We start from the raw sequence: 17,732 nt of genomic DNA, 5'->3' as shown, positions 1-17,732 counted from the left end.
TTATTCTATATTAAATTTATTATAAAATATAATTCACATTAAAATTGAACTTAATTAGAAAAAAACACTTTATTTAGTTTTATTTTATATTATATTTATTATAAAAAAATAAATAATAAGGAAATAAATTAGATCAATAATTACTATACACTAGATACGCCATATAAATAAATGAACCAAAAAAATGTAATTGAATTGAAAAAGATAATTTTATAATATTTTATGAATATATGCTATTATATAAATAAATCAAAAGAATTATATTTGATTTTATAATAATCATAATAATAATATTTTATGAATATTAAACTACCTTTCAACATACTCATTAGGAGGAGAATTTATAAATTATGCATAACAAGAGTAGATACATATTTCAATATATTTGTCTTTACAATATTAAAGCTTCTTTACTTAAGTAAGTTACTTTATAAACCATTCATAACGCCAGTGGATAAATATTTCAATATATATATATATATATATATATATATATATTATCAAGGTCACTACATATAATAGAGTTTATAGACTTGTCTATTTTGGAATAGGGAGAAATTTAATTTAATTATCTATAATTATTAGTTAAATGATAGGAATTTAACTTCCATGGAATATTCAAGAACACTAATAATAGTACTCAAATCAACTGTTTAGATTTATCTCCGAATTAGTTATGTCTTTTTTTGTTCATTTTAATTAAATTGATTAATTAAAAATGTCATATAAAGAAATGCCATTAGAAGTGACTTATAGTTTTTTGGGTGGATGGTATTGATACACCATGGTATTATAGATTAAGGATTTTGATGGGAAGAGTAATTCTTCACATTTAAAAATAGTGTTCCATGTTTTCCTAAATGTATATATGTTTAACTTATATATTCATTCATTCTATAATTATTAATAATAATAAAGTTTACATTTAATTTGTTTATGAATTTTTTAGTTCTAGGAACTTAAGATAGATAATGAAGTAAATGTTTTTTATAGTTATTATGGATTTATGTTTCTCAACATTTATTAGCCATTTAATTTATATGAATACCCTAGTTGGTAAAAATCATCAATAAAAATATTTCATCATTATATTTAATAAACTGCGTAAATACCCTGCTAAATAATATGTATTTAGACGTTATTTAAATAAAACTTTTAAGTGGTTGTAGCTACTATCACAGGAAAACATTTCAACCTACTTTAACATTAGTTGATTCAATATATCTAGTTTCATCAAAATAGGTTATTTGATTATGAAAACTAATAAAAAACAAAATTAAGAAAGGTAAACAAAACAAAAACCAACATTGTGTGTTGGAGAACGAATCAAAAACCAACTACTTATGATCAGAACATTTCCCAAAGCAAAATTGGGGAAGGATGAAAAAGGAAACACTTAATAAGAACATAAGTTGTAGAGTAGAGTTAAGGTTGATATCAACATAGAAACATACATATGTATATATATATATATATATTTAATCAAACTAGAAAATGTGTCTAGACATTAAGGAAAATCTTGTCTTTATATTCAAATTGGTTTCAAGCAGCTTATGTGAGAAGGTGTGTTCACTAACTTCAATAAAAAACTAAAACAATGATAATAGATTTGTCATCAACAAATTTCTAACGGGATACACTAACAAATTATCTTAGTTTAGTTCAAATGAGCATGCATTATCTATATGTGAAATATGAGACACCATTCCTGGATTTTGAAGATATAGGCATCGGCGTAGAGGTATTCAATATGACCTGAAAATTAAGAATATCTGATGGACTAACAATCGAAAAGATGCATCTGTCACCATATTAGACCTCTCAAGTGTGCAATTGTAAAACTGATTCCAAATTTAATTCAGGCTAAAAAGATATTTTCCTTTAGAATTGGATAGTTATTATTAATATGTGTTGATATATTTATTTGTAATGGTTGATAGAAGTATTGTCTTGAAGGGGATAATGATAGTCTGTAGCCTCCATCTCATAGTACACCAAAATTTGAATTTTCGTGTTAAGAATAGCGTGCACTAATTTTATCTCCAATTTGTCCTCCTTACTTTTAATACTTAATAAAATATTAGGGTACTTGTTAATTTTAATACTTATTAAAATATTAGGGAGGTAGGTTGACATTTTGAATATATTCCAAAGGTAACGAATTTTTTAAGATTTTTGATTCTCTTTTTGTAATGAGTCAATGAGATTCATATAGAATAATGATATTGTGTTTTTAAAATTTGGTTGTCAATGCCAATTCATATTTATGTTATGCTTCTATAAGTATGATTGTTTGACTATTATCACAACAAATATTTGTTATAAGTCTTGTTGTTCTAAATGGATGATAGGGGCCATGAATTGTCGTGAAGCAAGGAAACGTGTTCACAAGAATAATATTAGTCTAGGTTATCCATAGGGGAAAAATAATTGGTAGGGCCTTCCTTTGTACATCCTCATAGGAACCCTTACTTATGTTATGATTGTTATTCTTTTGTTGGTCCAAAGAAAATGCAATGCATAGTAGGTTATTAAGTTGTTCATTTCATGGAAAGACACTTCATTGTGGTATGGTTTCCTTTTAATGACCATTTCCTTTGGTATTCTCCCCTAGTTCTACATGAAGGGATGTCGTTAGCTAATCAGGCTTAGTTCTTATCCCTACAATTATTTTAAAATGGTATCAAAATGGATAACGATGTGATCGATAGCCAAACAATAGAATGGGTATTTTTTTATTTAAAATGGTGACAAGCCATTGAATTTATAAAATGTAGGCATGCCTCTACTTAAAACTTGAATTGGAAGACTATGTAAGCAAACTTTTGTGGAAAGATTACATGAAATAAATATGGTTGTTTAACATGATATGCCTATATAAATTTGCTTTGTAGCCAAAAAATTCTTCTTTGCATGGTTTCTTACATAGGAGGTCAACTGATGGACAAAACATTAAGATACCTAGGAGTGAAAAAGCCACATTCTCCCTACTATGGGTGCTTTGGAAATTTGAAACATATTTTATATCTTGCCCCCTTGATGATTATATTTGGCTTGATTTTATTTTTTTGTGCTGGAAATACCTCATTCCTCCATTTCATGGAAGGCCTATATGTTATACAAATGTATGCCTTTATCTCAGGAACAACTGTTTTGTTGTCATTTTGTATTGAAGTGTTTTGTCTCATTTCCAATAAAAACAATGATGTGCTTTTTGCATGGAAATGAGGCATTCTACAATGAAGTGTTTTTCACATGGCAGGGGAGCATGAGTTGTTGATGCAGGAGTATGTCCCACTTAAATCAGTTTTACCTCCTTATGTCAACCCTATTTTTCTAAAGGAAGATGGTTTCCTTAAATTTTATTTATTTTGTAATATTTTCCTAAATGTAATCTAGAAGGAATCTATGTTGTTATGGAGTTAGGGTGAGTGTCATTTGGTTGTTCAAAACATGGATAGACCTAGAAAAAATAGGGAGTTAATAGAAATTCATTGGGTTTTTAAAAACTTTGTTACTTGTTGATATAATGGAAGTATTTTAAAAAAGAGTGAAGAAATTGTAGAGTTTGCCATGAGAGATGAGAGAGAGTGCGATTGATTTAGATTTGTAACTAAGACAAAGAAAATTGGTTTTCTTGTTCTTGTCATAAGAAAACCTAATTGTCACAACCAATTATTGATTGAATTTGAGGTTTTATAGGTATAGCTTGTATTGGTTTTGAAATCTTGTCAATTGCTAGAGAAAGAATCCCAGCTTGGTTTGTTGTCAACAAACTCGAATTGATTTTCCATTAATCCATGTTGAAGTCTATTTGGGTATAATAAGTATGTAGGCCCTTGATAAAAGAGTTCAGCCTCCCAAAAAAAGTCTCTATATAGGTGGATCAAAGTCTATTTATAACACATCTAAGGTAGGACCCATATGTCAATGTTAAAATATTTGAGGGTGATAACATGTTCGGCTTGAAGTTAGAACTCATAAAATCTCTCAAGTGATCTAAATGAGATTATATCTTGGAATGAATATAGAAGGCATGGATCATAAAATCTAGAAATAGGTTTAAAAACTTGTTTTGATGGTAAGGCATATGCAATGGACCCCCACAAAATGTGTTTAAAGATATTTGGACAAGTTGTATCTGGGCTTCGTCGAAAGGTGAAAACCATATGACCTCCCAGCCGCATGAACTTGAACTCTAAGTTCTCAAAGATGAATCCAAGTAGAAGAAATTGTTGGGAAGTTCAATTAAAAAAATTTTAATGGAATGCCATCCTCAATGATCCGTTCATCTTCAGTTTTTGACATTCTCCATTTTTTTAACTTTCAATTTCTTTTTTGATTGAACTTCTTTCAGCTTTATGCGCACTACACAGACAAGTGACTATATTGACAACTTATGACATCGGGTTGATAGTATTGAAAGTAAACATTACTCTCAGTTTGATGAGTTTCTTGGAAAAAATGACCTTTCAATATAATAGACCCTCTTTCATATATAAAACCGTTATCATCGTAGTCTTCCAATAACTTCATCTTTCATTCATTGCACCACATCAAATAATATTTGACATTTTCTATGTTGTTAATGGGTGCAACTACAACAAATACATATCTTGCACAATAAAACAAGTGTAAATTCAGATCATGATTAACATGTAATTAACTTTATCAAAATGGACTTGATTTTATTATCTATTTAAAGATCTCTATATTTTAACTATTATCTAGATAATTATACGCATTGATTTTAAAAACATAAAACATATATATATATATATATATATATATATATATATATATATATATATATATATATATATATATATATATATATATATATATATATATATATATATATATATCCTTTGAAAGCAATTGAAATGTTACCTTCTCTATTAAGATCATAAACTCGATCACCTTCAGATGATACTATAATATCCTCTTATTCCATCTCCTCGTAGTTTGAGACTGAAATTTTCCGCTTTGTATTTAGTTTTGTATGTTCCCAAGCTTTTACATACATATTGTTTTCACAAACATCATTGGATTATGTTTCCTATATGCAAACAGGACAAAAAAAAGAATATTTTCTATTTTCAAATGCAAACGCATTTCGGTAATCCTTTGTTTTAATTGAATTTGGATTAGTTGTTTCAACTTTTCAAAGATGAGTGCTTCAAGGCTTGTCTTATTTTGGGCTTGTCTTTAACAGTAGCTCTGATACCATGTTAATTTTTCATATTTTTCTATGTTGTATCAATTACCTTAGCCCAATTCCAAACTTCAATTAGCAAAATTTCTAGTTACAATTAGTCTTTCCATTCATCAGCAGTAATCTGAGATAGAAAAATATATGCAATGATAAAGAAGACAATCAACACATCAACAAGAGACACCAGATTTGGTCAAAGACTAGGGGAAAGCCCCACAACGCGGAAAACCCTTTGAATTTCTTCTTTTATTAGATTGTCATAAATTGTTCAGGAGAGAGTAGAATGAGCCCAAGACAATATGATCAGTAATACAACCCAACAACTTTAGAAACCAGTTTACAGTGGTACAATATATCAGATACAGCTTGATTCGGACTTCAGACAACTTGAAAAAACTTCGAATGAGGGTCAACTGTAGACAAACATCTCCACGCTCCCTTCAAGTTAGCATGTGTGAATCTGTAGCTTCGTGGACGTTGTCTTGCCCATAGCATGCGTGCGTCTAGGGATGAAATTTCCGAGTTATGTGCGAGCGTCCAGAACAAAAACCCTAATTTTATGCGAGCTTCGGATTTGAGAGTTCGGACCTCCGTACGAGAATTTCCTTCGCCAATGTTCTGAACCGAATCAGATATAAGAGAAGAAGATGCTCGATGTTGTGATGTCTGAATGAGCTTCTAGTTCACTTGTATTTATAGGCCTCTAGGGGGTCCAACAATGTCCATTTGATGTTTAGGCCGACCTTTCCAAGTGTGCATGAAATTGAAGCCGACCTGATCAGATATCCATGAGTGGGTGCATAAAATCAAAAACTAACTTCTGTTTATCTCAACGAGGTGACCTCTAGGTCGATTTTTTTCCTCTCAAAAAGAGGAACACAATGACATCATCATGTCCATCAAATGACTAGTCCAAAGTGGAATTTGACCGCATTTGCATATTTTTAATTATTCACACTCACCATGGTGGCATTTTAGAAGAATGACCTACTCTTATATTCCTAGTTCAATTGTTAGTTTATTCGTAGGGTTGTGGAAGGGGTGGAGCAGTTCATGGAAAAATGTCTTATTCAAAGCAAGATGACATGATCCCTTGTAATTTTGATGCATAGTAGACTATATTAGATAAGGAAATCTTTTGCTACGGACAATGAGATGGAAAATCATTACATGGTACCCTAGAATTAGAGCTAATTGGATAAATAATCTTGATTTAATTACGAAAAGATCCATAAAAACCAAACTCAAAGCATCTTACTTTGCATTACAAATAAAATATTCAAACAAACACGAAGACAAAAGATCTCAAATGAGACAAAGTGGCAATGAATACCATCAAATGATAGCATGCATCCGTAACCAATAGTGAATCTTAAGTATAATAGTATGCATCAATAAATATTACCATGGATATCAGAATAGAAAGGAATAGAATGGAAGATGTTAAGGATGGTATTTGTTCCAATAACATCAACCACCAAAGATATAAATAACCATGGTCCCATTTAGAAGGTAGGAAACGAATTTACTAAAATGCTAAACACTTCCTGCACGGTTCCATTAGGTGGATACCGTTCCTTTCTCTATTTCGCTGGGTAAACACTCCTTAAATGAGGTGGATATGGTTCCTTCCTCCACTGGGGGCTTCGTTTGGTTGGGTAAACACTCCCTAAATAAGGTCGATATGGTTCCTTTCTGCGTTTTGGGGCTCATGAGTCGTTTGGAAATGGCGATAATTAAAAGCTTAAAGTTTCCCTATAGTGATCAAAGTGTGGAAAACTTCAAAATTACGATTTAGGAGATGTGTGCCCAGGTTAAATAAAATGGGCCGATTTAGTTAATAATGAAGCAGCGATTCCACCGAGGGGTTTCTATAACGAAAACTAGCCGACCTCTCACTCAAGGTAACGACCCTTTTTACTCTTTGGTTCTTATCTGTACAAATAAAAATTATAGTTCTAGTCGATTTCGTTATGCAGGTTGTGGATTCATATGAAAAGGGTTTTCGTCAGATCAAGTGTTTTGGAATATAACCAGAACTCACTGGGATTTCTGTTCGACTTTCTTCGTGGAGGTAGTTTCTTTTATTTTTTTTGTTTTTGTTAAAATTTGTTGAAATAATTAGGGTGGGTTTTGAAGCTGTTCGTGTTCTTGTTTGAAATTAGGTGTACCTATTTAATAGGTTGTGACCGGGTGTAATAGGTTCAAGAGTATACTCTTTGTGCCGTTGCTGCTGCTGTCTGCTCTGCTCTGCGAATTGGCCTGGCGAACCGTTTCTTCAGCTTGGATTAAACCCTAATAATCATGGCCGGAACGGGAGCAGATGCAACTCTCTTCGACGCTCGTCAGTATGACGCCAAGATGAAGGAAATACTTTCAGCGGAAGGCGACGAGCTCTTCGCAAGCTACGATGAAGTTGACGAAAGCTTCGATGAAATGGGTTTACACGAGAATCTTCTTAGAGGCATCTACGCCTATGGGTTTGAGAAGCCATCTCTTGATGTGATACAGCAGGCCCAGTCTGGAACGGGCAAGACAGCGACTTTCTGTTCCGGAATTTTGCAGCAACTCGACTATGGCTTGCTGGAATGCCAGGCTTTGGTTCTCGCCCCCACCCGAGAGCTTGCACAACAAATCGAAAAGGTCATGCGCGCTCTCGGGGATTACTTGCAGGTTAAAGTTCATGCCTGCGTAGGTGGAACCAGTGTTCGCGATGATCAGTGTATACTCATGAGTGGAGTTCATGTTGTTGTTGGAACCCCGGGCCGTGTGTTTGACATGTTACGCAGGCACTCTCTTCGCACCGATTGCATCAAGATGTTTGTGCTGGATGAAGCCGATGAAATGCTTTCCAGGGGTTTCAAAGACCAGATCTATGATATTTTTCAGCTACTACCTTCAACGATTCAGGTGGGTGTTTTCTCTGCTACAATGCCTCCTGAAGCACTTGAGATCAACAGGAAATTCATGAGTAAGCCTGTGAGGATTCTAGTGAAGAGGGACGAGTTGACACTCGAGGGTATCAAGCAGTTCTATGTCAATGTTGAAAAAGAGGATTGGAAACTTGATACACTGTGTGATCTGTATGAGACCCTGGCAATCACACAAAGTGTTATTTTTGTTAACACCAGGCGAAAGGTTGATTGGTTGACGGACAACATGACAGCTCGTGACCACACTGTCTCTGCTACTCATGGGGACATGGATCAAAACACCAGGGATATCATTATGAGGGAATTTCGATCTGGATCCTCACGTGTACTGATTACAACTGATCTGCTGGCACGTGGTATTGATGTGCAACAAGTCTCACTAGTAATCAACTATGACCTTCCTACCCAGCCAGAAAACTATCTCCATCGAATTGGTCGTAGTGGCAGGTTTGGAAGGAAGGGTGTGGCAATTAACTTTGTTACAAGAGATGATGAGAGAATGCTACAAGACGTTCAGAGGTTCTACAATGTCGTTGTTGAGGAGCTTCCTTCTAATGTTGCTGATCTTCTTTGAGGTCTTGTTGGAAAGTTTTTGTGCTAGATATTCAAATTATCTTTTTTATTTTTATCGTCAGGCAATTCTTTACCTCGCCTCAAAACAAGTGACAGGTTTTGAGTAGTAATCTTTGAGGCGTATAAATTTGAGATTTCTTAGTATTGGAGTAGGTGTTGGGCGCTAAAAGCTTGCTGTTCACCCAGATAAGGACTATTCAAGTTTTTGTCTGAGGTATGGGGTGCATTCCTTGCAAATTTTGTACCACTTAGATTATTTGTGATACCAATTGTTATATTATATGCAATATGATGCGATATTTTTTTTGAAAAAAAAGGTCCAAGAGTATAGTGATAGCGCCATTGAATATCTATTCCCCTTACTTTAGGTATATATTGTATTGTTTGGTGTACCACTCTTAAAACAAGATTTTAAAATGTTTTTAATTTAAGCTTTGAAACTTTTTTACAAACTGATGTTTCTTGGAAGGTGTAGTTATTTTAATTGTTCACTAATTAGGTACAAGAATGGGTGAATGATTTAGATGACTAGATGTTTCTTGGAAGATGTAGTTATTTTAATTGGTCATTAATTAGGTACAAAATGGGTGAATGATTTATATGAGAAGAGGCACTGTTTTTAACCTAATTGTGAGGATAATAACACATTTTAATTTATATTTTTAAACCTTTTTAATTTAAGGCTTGACATGTTTTTACCAGATGAAGTGTAGTCATATTAATTGTTAATTAATTGGGTACACCAAGGAGCGAATGATGATGTAGTCATATTAATTGTTAATTAATTGGCCACCCCGATGTTTCATGTCCACAGGAGTCGAGCACAATGATTAGCTCCATGGCTGGTGGTCGGCTGAGGCAATTGGCGTCATTATTGGTGCTGCCCTTCTTATACTCAATGCTCAAATGGAAATGTTGCAGATAGGTAGACCATTTCTGATGACGATCGTTCTTCAATTTCCCTTGTGTCTGTATGAATTGTAGAGGCCGGTGGTCTATGTGGATGACCGTTTCCTTACCCATAATGTAATGCTTCCATTGACGGCAGGCCTGCACAATGGAATGCATTTCTTTGTCGTAAGTAGGGTACTTTCATACTGTGTCTGAAACTGTCTCACCGTGGTCAGACACTGGATGCCCATGTTGAGTAAGAACTGCACCAATATCATAGTCAGGGGCATCTGTCTCAATCTCAAATGGTTGTTGTAGGTCTGGTAATGTGAGCACTAGTGCAAAATAGAGGCGATTCTTCGACTCGGAGAACGCCCATTGCTGGGTTTCGAACCAAAAGAACATGGATTTCGCTCTGCCATTGATGACTGGACTTAAAAGCGAGGCAATATGAGAGAACCCCAACATGAACCTATGGTAGAAATTGGTAAGACCCAAAAAGCTGCGGAGCTCTGTTAGAGTGGTTGGGGGGTCCAATCCCGAATGACTTGTATCTTGGATGGGTCCACATGTATACCCTAATCATCAATGATGTACCCCAGATATTGAACCTGGGTTAGGGCAAAGGTACATTTCTCCAAGTTATCACACCACACAGCTTGTGTTGTCAAAGGGTTTGAAGGACCTGTCGAATATGGTGGAGGTGCTCTTCCCAACTCTGGCCAAAGATCAAGATGTCATCTAAATACACCACCGCGAATGTGTTGGTGAGGGGCCGAAAGATGTCGTCCATCAGTCTCAAGAAGGTTGTAGGGGAGTTCGTCAATCCGAACGGCATGACAAACCATTGAAAAAGGCCCTCCCATGATTTGAAGGTAGTCTTCCACACATCAGAGGGTTCAGTAGGCGCCTGGTGATAACTTGATTTCAAGTCAATCTTACTGAAATATTTGACCCCCTTGAGTTGGTCCAAAAGGCCATCAATCTGCGGGATTGGGTACCTATTCCGCACAGTGATCTTGTTCAGTGCCTGATAGTCAATACAAAGCCTCCAGGTCCCATCCTTTTTCTGTGCCAATAGAATCGGGCTCCCACAGGGTGGTGAGCTTGGCCTGATGTGCCCTTTCTGCAGTAGTTCCTGAATCTTCCTCTTGATCTCATCGTTATCTAGAACAGAGCATCGATAGATCAATCAATTGGGTAGCGGCGAGCCCGATGGCAGATCGATGGAGTGCTTGAACTGACAGTGCAGGGGTACCCCTGTGGGTGAGGCGAAAATGTCCCTGTACTCCTCCACGACCTTGTCCATCTATTGTTGTTGTGCAGAGGAGCCCTGCCTGGAAGCTGTGGCCACAGCCTTCTTCTTGCCTTGGGGGCGAATCATAAGGAAAACGAATTTCCTAGTCTGGGAAATGATCTTACTGCATTTATTCGTAGTGATCAAAGAGACGACTATAGGCGGGGCCACCTCCAGTATCTGTGAAGGGCTTGATGCTATAGGGAAGGCGACACTGCTGGCTGATGCGAAGATCTCATCCTTCGTGAAGCCACCCGATGGTGTACGGCTGTGGATGTGTTGTAGTCTTTAGGCCCAGCCGCTTCACGACTTCTGCTGAAACGAGGTTATTTTGTCTCCTGTTGTCGATAATGAACTACAGCAGAGAACCCTTCACCCACATCTGTGAGTGGAAGAGGTGTTCCCCCTCCTCTGGATCTTTAGTCTCAATTATCTAGATCTTTGTGGTGGCCACAGTGGCACTGGGCTCCACATCAATGATTTGCTTCCCTTTGTCAGTCCCCTTACCAGTTTTGCTTCAGATTTGGAACCTACGTCTGATTTGGAAGCCTTCATCTTGGCCGCCAGTGACTGCTTGGTCCGACACTCACTTGTATTGTGAGTGGAGCTCTTATGGAACTCACACCATTTTCTCGTATCCTTCTTCATCTTCGTGGTGTTGTTCTTTACTTGCAGCTTCAGCGGGTTGTCTTGGGTAGCCCTACCCTGGCTTGGTCCCTTGTTCTATGGTTTGGGGGTGCATTTTCCTTGCTTTGGATTCGTAGACGCAAAGTCTCGCTTCTTCTGTTTAAACTTTTGCTCAATCTTTACAGCAGACCGATACGTAGTGCCGAGCGAGGAAATTTCTAGGAACTCCATCTCATCCTCGATGTACTTGTGTAGACAGCCACGGTACTTGAGCACCAAATTTCGCTCAGTATCCTTGATACCCATCTTCGTGTGAAGGGTATGGAAAGCATTTGTGAACTCCGACACATCTTAGTCCCTTCCCTGTCGTAGCGTGGTTCACTTTATGTATTTATCTTCATAGCTCCCGATAGGGTAATACTGTTCCTTGATGGCCTCTCGGAAATAATTCCAAGTGGGTGCAGTTGAGAACAGCGAGGGTTCACTCCCGTCCTTTTGTTCACAGTAGGTTTCCCACTAGTCCTTGACATGTGGGGTGGACTTGAGAAGTGCAAACGTAATATTTTCCTGATTGGAAAAGTCATGAACTGAAAAATATCTTTCCAATATATTTAACCATTTATCTATGGTGCCTACATCTATAAGGCCTTCAAATATGAGAATATCGGAGTTAAGTTGTACCTTAAAAGGAGTGGCACCTTGAGAGTGGCTCTTAGATGAAGATGCATCGCCTGTGGGCAGCCGTCGAAGAAACCGGGCAAATTTATCCATCATCGCGTCCCTCTATCACTCGAGGGCTTCTTCGGGCAACATTTTGAAAGGATCTCCTACCCCCTTGTCTTTCTTTTCTTCCACCATGGGAGGTCTTCGGGTTTTGCGAGGTTGATCCTGCAATGGTTCAACCAGATTGAGCCTAACTCCTTCTACACTGACCTCGTTGAGGACATGCAAAGAAAAATAGAGAAATAGCATACCGCTATGATACCACTGATCCAAAATTAAACAGGAACGCATATACTCATAAACACATAGATGCAGCAAAAAAACACTTCATTTCATTAATAGAAAAAAACTGAACTATGGTTACAAACACAATGGAATAAGATAGCTCGGGCGATGGTAGCTTATCTTTGAGAAGAGATGTGGCGGGTACATGCCCCTGAACTGAGTTACAATGAGGCTCAAGGGCCTTTTTATTATTGAACAATAAGAGAAAACCATAAACAACCAAAACCCTAGCCCGAGGAGATGCAACACCAAGAGTTTATGGGCCCCGTTGGGGTTAGTTGGGCAGCCAACTTCCCGGGGTCGTATCTTGGTCATATTATCTCCGTTTGATGCGTATGATACCTCATTGGAAAGATCTCTCCGAGGACTACAACTCTGAATGTGATTACTAGCATGACCAACATAGGAAATTTGCCAAAAAAAATCCGGTTACGGCCTCAAAACGGCTCCGGAAGTTTAGGACCCGAAAAACTGCTAAAAATATTAAACTGTGCTACAATTAAGGAACCTGAAAAACTGAAAGAAACAATGGTGAGGGTCCAAGTGTAATAGGCAGTTGGCCACCAATATCCACCTGGATGAGAGGTGTTTGTATATGAAGATAATTTGAATGTTTATGAATTAATGGATTGGAGTAACATTATGGACAAATATTTCCATTATGAGGATGTATATGAAGAAAAAAAGTGAAGTATGTAATTACATGGTTGAAAGTCTGCACAACTTTGTGGTGGGATGAAATGCAAGCATGCATGAAAAAGAAATGCAAGACCAAGATTATAATCTATGTTAGAATGGTGGAAAAGTTCAAAGGTACACTAATACCCGAATATTACCAATTGAATATTTTCAATCTATTGCAAAATATTAAACAAGAATCCATAAAAGTGAGGAAATGCAATGAATAATTTTATAAATTGAATATTAGAGTTGGTCATAATGAAGAGGATGCTGAGAAATTTTGCAGATATATTAATGGATTAATGTATGAGAACTAGAACGAGATTGATACGTTTTCATTCAATACAATTGAGGATCATATCGAGCTGCTTTAAAGGTGGAAGAAAAGAACATACCAAGCTTCTTTAATGGCTAAAGAAGAGTAGGGAAAAAGGCAATTTCTGAGGGAATGGACAACAAAGTGGTGTAGGAAGAACCCAACCTCGAGGAAAAGAAAGAAAGTGAAAGCTCAAGTAGCTAGTCACCGAGACAATGTGATTCTAAAGGGAGGAATATTTTTTGGAGACACCAGTCAGGTTGAAAGTAAAGATTGGCGACACAAATTATTCTCGAGTTCATAAAATTTGGAAACACCGTTTAGGTTGAAAGTAAAGATTGGTGACACAAAGAATTATATAAGTGCAATTTTTAATTTACATTTTAAATGTTTTTAATTTAAGCTTTGAATTTTTTTTTACAACCTCATGTTTTCTTGGAAGATGTAGTCATTTTAATTGTTCATTAATTAGGTACACGAATTGGTGAATGTTTTATATGAAAATATGCACTGTTTTTAACCTACTAATTGTGAGGATAATTACAAATTTTAATTTATATCTATAAATGTTTTTTATTTAAGCTTTGAAATGTTTTTAGAAGATGAAGTTTCTTGGAAGATGTAGTCATATTAATTGTTAATTAATTAGGTACACTAATGAGTGATTGATTTACATGAGAAGAGGCACAATTTTTAACGTGGATAATTACAATTGGTATTCTAAATAATGTAGGAGGAAAAGAATTCACTTAATAAATATCTATTATTATTTTTATATTTATTTATCTAAGAGGAATCTAGTGTGACGGATAGTTAGCAGTAAATCTCCTCTCATTGATATTACATTAATCTCCAATTGAGTTGCTCCCTAAAACTAATAAATATTTTTTTTATTTAACATTAATAATACTTGACAATATGTGAAAATAACAACTGAAAAGAGATGCAAATTTTTAGTTTTAAACCTATATATTATTATCTAATAAAAAAAACTATAATTAAAAATATAAAAATACTATTTTTAGAATTATTTAAATAATATAATTAAACAAATAAAAATTATTTAAATTAAATGAAAACATATAGGCTTTCCTTTTTGCAATAACATTGCACCCATTGGTTGTTGAAGGTCTTGTAAAGCAAATATTGGAGTTGTAACAATTTTCTACTTTAAAGTATCAAATGCTTTTTGTTGTTTTCCTCCCCACTGAAAGGATAATTTAGAAATTAAAGCATGAAGTGGTGATGCAATAAAAGAGAAATGAGAAATAAAATTCCCCCAATACTAAACTGCACCCAAGAAACTTCTAACTTTCGTCACATTTTGAGGTCTTGACCACTTAACAATTACATCAATTTTAGTTGGATCTATTTTTAGTTGACCTCATCCAACTATGTAACCTATATATACTAAAGAAGTTTTGCCAAATTCACATTTAAAAAGTTTGAGATATAGTTTATCTCTATGAAACACATCAAAAACTTATTTAACATGCTTTACGTGTTCTTCCCAACTTGAACTAAAAACAAGAATATCATCCAGATAGACTATGATAAATGTATCAATAAAAGGACGAAAAACATGATTCATCTCTCTCATAAAAGTTTTTGGAGCATTTCATAACCCAAACGACATAACCAACTATTCAAAAATCCCATGTCTAGTCTTAAATACAGTTTTCCATATATCATTCTCCACAACATGAATCTGATGATAACCACCTCTTAAATCTAGTTTTGTAAAGTAAACAACATTCTTTAACTAATCAAGCAAATCATCGATTCTAGGAAGAGGATAAATGTTCTTAATGGTGATTTTATTTAAGGCTCTAAAATCAATACATATTCTCCAACTTTCGTCTTTCTTTAGGACTAATATGATCGGTGATCCTCATGGATAAGAACTAGGTTGAATAAAGCCTTTATCAAACAATTCCTAAATTTGTTTCTTAATCTCTTCATTCTCTATGACTGACATACGATACATGCCAATGTTTGGGAGAGGGGCATCAGATTGTAATTGAATCTCACGTTGTATTTCTCATTTTGGACATAAAATTTTTGTTTCTTTAAACAATTCTTTATAAGAATCTACTATTTCAACCAACTTGTCCTTAAACTGAGAATCACACCCTTGAGAAGCATCATACTTATGTTTAGGTTGTTCTTTAAGAATCATGAGAATAAACTTTTTACTTGAATTTATTAGCCTTTTCATTTGACTAACATTGATTAAATCCAAGTTTGTCTTAATTTTGTGTGCCTTGACAATGTAGTCAATTCCATCTTTAATGAGATGATACTTATTCTCCTTTCTATGAAATATGGAATCTTGATCATAAAGATACAAACTACCTGACACAACTCCATATATATCCAAAGGAATCATATCTAGCTCAACTTCATCAACAAAATTAGTTGTAATTGAAAACCTTAATCAACACTGTTTTGTGACTTGCATCTAAGTATTTTCTTTCAACCATCCTAAAGGGTATGGTTTTGGATGATTCTTAGTTTCCAATCCCAACTTCCTTACTAGTTCCTTAGAAATTAGATTTTCTTGCGATCCACTATAGAATAATGTGTCTATCTTAGTGTTCTTGGATACAATTCAAAACTCTTATTTTCTTCAATCACATTCTTAGAGTTTGAAGAAGATGCAGAAAAAGTAGAACTAGAGCTAGTTTCAGAAGGATTACCTATCAGACCCATAGCGGTAATATTCTTTTCATCACCAGAGTCGGATCCCAAATCTTGTTGGACTGCAACACTAGATTTCATTTCACCCTTCTTCTTAAGGAACCATTTTGGTTTAAGTTCAAGATGAAGCTTCCAACATTTGAAGTCGTCATGTCCAACCCTCTGACAATGAGTACAAGTAGGCCTTTCTCCTTCCTTCTTAGATGTTGTCGATTTCTTCCCTTCCAACTTATTCTTTCCCTTGCCTTCTTTGGAATCTTTGTTCTCTGAATGCTTGAATCGTTTCTTTGAAAAGTTTGACTAAAAAGGTCTACCAGCTGATTCAATATGAATGGCTTATACACACACTTCATTAAAGTCAGTTGGATTAAACATAATCAATGTATGTCTCAAATAAGAATGCAAACTTCCAATATACTTTAACAAAGTTTCTCGTGTGTCTAATGGAACATTAAGTTCTAATGCATTTTTCCTGAATTCCTGTTCAAACGCTTGCATACTCTGTCCTTTACCTTCCCTTAAATGCTACCAATCCATTACAACCTATTGCATATATCCTAAAGGATAGAATTTCTTTCTAAGAGCTTTCACAAACTTAGACCATGAAGAGATAATTTTACCTTTTTGCTTCAAATTTGATTGAGTTTTACTTTCCCACCAAATCAAAGTTGTTCCCCCCATTCTAAGTGTAGCTAACTGAATTTTTGCAGATTCATCAACAACATTTTGAATTCTACAATACACCTCAAGTTTCTTTATCAAGTTATCTAACTTCTTAGGATTCATTTCACCATCATATATTGGCAATTCAAACTTAACATCAAGCTTCAATAAAGGGTATTTCTTTTGATTCGTTTGTGAGTCTGAATCTGAACTTGAATGATAAGAGAATGAAGAAGAGAAGATGAAGATGGAGGAGAAGGAGGTTCATTACCATCGGATTTTTCCTTGCCCTTTTTCTCTTTCATACCTTTATAAAATGAAGTTGCATCTCTAGTCTTCTTGTCTTCATAAAGTTCTGCAATCATCCTTTGTACATTAAGGAATATTTGTTGATATTGCTCTTCGCCAATGGCCTTTGTTTTAGGAGCTTCTCCTTCATTTGACTCTCCCATCTTCAACTTTTGAGAGACTTTCCTCTTTCCAATCTCTAGATTTAACTTCTCAAGTTTCCCTTTTCCACCTCACAACCTAGATCTAGTCAACATTCACATTGGCAAATATCCTACTTATACATGATCAACCTTGCTCGGATACCAAAATATGATCCAAAAACAACATAATTGACTATTTGCGTAATTTCACCAAGTATAAACTAAGGTTTCATTTTAAATGAATTAATGAGGGAGATTGATTTTTATGTGCCTTAAACATAAAACTTGAAATATAAAATTAAACATGAACAACAGAGAATGAGAAGAAAACACAGAAAACTTGATGACAGAGTTCGTCCCTCCAAGACTACATCTCCGGGTCTGCTTCTAATAGGAA

The 17,732-nt window shown here is 35.1% G+C and overlaps 1 pseudogene; it reads left to right on the top strand.

Moving 5' to 3' along the window:
• The first annotated feature begins 7,519 nt into the window (after positions 1-7,519).
• Positions 7,520-8,736, top strand: LOC149260729 (eukaryotic initiation factor 4A-1 pseudogene; annotated as a pseudogene).
• Positions 8,737-17,732: the final 8,996 nt, after the last annotated feature.

This window comes from Pinus tabuliformis, chromosome 6 (assembly GCF_031772625.1).
Source record: "Pinus tabuliformis cultivar Carrire ecotype Pingquan chromosome 6, CPIR1, whole genome shotgun sequence".
In the NCBI taxonomy this organism is placed as follows: Eukaryota; Viridiplantae; Streptophyta; class Pinopsida; order Pinales; family Pinaceae; genus Pinus; species Pinus tabuliformis.
The sequence above is the reverse complement of the archived record's forward strand: the minus strand, read 5'-3'. Positions and strand labels throughout refer to the sequence as shown.